The sequence below is a fragment of the Callithrix jacchus genome, chromosome 6, assembly GCF_049354715.1.
Source record: "Callithrix jacchus isolate 240 chromosome 6, calJac240_pri, whole genome shotgun sequence".
Taxonomy (NCBI): domain Eukaryota; kingdom Metazoa; phylum Chordata; class Mammalia; order Primates; family Cebidae; genus Callithrix; species Callithrix jacchus.
This window is the reverse complement of record NC_133507.1, coordinates 92,706,226-92,708,945: the sequence shown is the minus strand read 5'-3', so window position 1 is coordinate 92,708,945 and position 2,720 is coordinate 92,706,226. Positions and strand designations below refer to the sequence as shown.

Sequence of the window (2,720 nt, the reverse complement as noted above, 5' to 3'; positions counted from 1 at the left end):
ATATAAAATGCTTAACTTTAGGATGAGAGGATGGAGCTAGAACTATAAGCTGAGTGGAATGCACATGCCAGAAAGATTAGAGTACCAACATCTATCCCATGAATCATAATTCCAAAACAGGTAATTTCATCTCTTTCAAAAAGATCCCTCCCTGTTATTTTTTCCTGGGAGTAAATGCTGCATTGCAAGCATTTGGAAAGGGGGTGTGGAGAAGAAACTGGGGTATTTGACCTAAAAGTAGACTTGCAATTAATTTCCTTGCTTTGATTTCCCTTTGATGGGTTGGGCTGTGTCCCCACCCAAATCTCATGTCGAATTATAATCTCTATAATCCCCATGCATTGAGAGAGGGATCAGGTGGGAGGTGATTGGATCATGGGGTGTTTCTCCGTGCTGTTCTTATGATATTGAATGAGTTCTCATGAGAGCTTATGATTTTATAAGGCAGTTTTCCCTGCTCTTGCTGGCTCTCTCTTTCCTGCTACCATTTGAAGTTCTTTGCTTTCCCTTGGCTTCCACCATGATTGTAAGTTTTCTGAGGCCTCCTTAGCAATGTAGAATTGTGAGTCAACCTCTATGTAAGAAAAGGTGCCCATATAAATCTACACCAAATGGTTAATAGGAGTTCTTTCTGTGCAGTAGTACTAAGTAACTTAACTTTTTTTCTTTTCTATATTTCCTAATTTTGAAAATAAACATATTTACTTACTTAATACAAAATTTTTTAAGGACATGTTACTTCTGACTTTAAGTTTGCAACTGGTAACATTACTGTTGCCTTCACCAGTTGTCTAGAACTGGTTGATTGGTTATTTTATTTATTTATTTGCTATTAATCATGCCACATTATTTTTAATTACATACAAAGATCTAACAACATGTTACCCAGGGACCATTTCACCCACTGCTCTGTTTGGCTACCAGTCTTTTGTCTCTCTCTTCAGCAACAATGAGGCAGATACCCTTTAATCGAGGAAGAGAAATTCATGTTTTTTTGCCCATGCCCAAAACAAAAATGTTGGAAAGTCGAGTGGCAAAGCTGTTGCCTTCGGCATCTTTCACATGAACCACATCAAAAGATCCTGGGTGCCTCTCTCCGTTGGTGGTCACATCAGTTCTTCTCAGGTTAGCTCCTCCAGTCACCATACACAAGTTACCAGTGTCAAACTTGATGAAATCAGTAATCTTGCCAGCTGAATGGTATCATTCATCTTGATGAGGGGATCAGGGTAGCGGATGGTGAGAACATCATGAGTCACCAGATGAGGGATTCCTTGTATGCCCACAAAGATGTTTCTCCCTTTGTACGACTTGTACTTGGCCTCCTCAGGTGTAGTACTATGTACAGCAAAGTTACCCTTGGTGTCATTGATCAGATGGAAATTCTCTCCCGTCTTGTCAATGCTGATGACATCTACAAATCCAGCAGAGTAGGTTATCTCAGTTCGGACCTTGCCATCCATCTTCATGAACCACTGAATGCAAATCTTTACTTCATCTCTGTTCCTTAGGAAAATGATGAGAGAGAGAGAGAGAGAGAGAGAGAGAGAGAGAGACACTCTCTCAACTTGTGGGGACTGGTGGATGGATGAGGAGCAAACACACCAGCCAATTTATCCAGCATCCAGTGCTTTGGAGCTGCTACCTGCTTCAGATGCTTCTTGGGACCATGAGCCATGCTGCATTAGGCAAGGAAATTGCTGATACATTATTTTTAACAATAATATTAACCAATACTGTCTCAGAAGATTAATTTGTCTTTCAGAATTGGAATAATTTTTTTTTTTTGTTCATGGTACTCCCCCTACAATCAATGAAAGGGAGTTTTTACAAAGAAAATCAGAGCATAGAAAAGCTTTCGCAGGATATACTTAATTTTTGCTTTCATTTTTTTTCTCAATGGTACCTTAAATGGCAGCATGCAGATGAATGAAGATCTGTAATGTCAGCATTGATTTTATAATCCTTCAGTACAAACTCAAATGGGATCTGATGTCTGCCATGGCTTTTTATTTTTATGGCATGAGCATGGTTTAAGAAACGATGGCTTCATTGTTCGTAAGGCAAATGTTCCCAACTTTGGGGCATTTCTTGACACTGCCTTAAGGAAGAATATATGACTTACTTTTTGCCTAAAAAATTTGTTTGCTAGATTTTTTAATGCAGGTATATATACATATCTATTTATAAATTGCATATTTCTATATAGCCCAAATAATTAAAAATAAATGGTCATATACAACATTATTCTGCAATTCCTTCTGGGGGAGATAAGAGGAGTTAGAACAGCAATCTCACTTCTTTGGAGGAGCGATAACCTGGTTATACCAATAGCTTGGCTATAGGGTGTAAGAAAGTAATGTGTTCCAAACTAGGAAATACATAACTGCCTTTGTGACATTGCAATTAGCTCTCAAGTTGGAGACATCTGATTGTGTGGGGTGTAGGAGAGAGCAGAGATGTCTTTTCTAGTTTATTCATAAAATTTTGCCTTCAGGGGTCTCAACTAACAACAATTTGTTGATGTCTATATGTATTGTTAGATAAATTTGGGTGTATGGGAGTAACTGCCTCAGTCTCAAAGTGAATCACATTAAAGCAAAATACTGAATAAATGTATTTTGAACTATCTGTATCAAATAGATAATATGTCCTCCTTAGACTTCTTCAAAAGTCATTCTTTAAATATGTATTCAGCGAAGTTGTCAGTCCCACACATT

The 2,720-nt window shown here is 38.1% G+C and overlaps 1 pseudogene; it reads right to left on the bottom strand.

Annotated features, from left to right (window-relative positions):
* Positions 1-891: 891 nt before the first annotated feature.
* On the bottom strand, positions 892-1,678 carry LOC100390510 (small ribosomal subunit protein eS4, X isoform-like; annotated as a pseudogene).
* Positions 1,679-2,720: the final 1,042 nt, after the last annotated feature.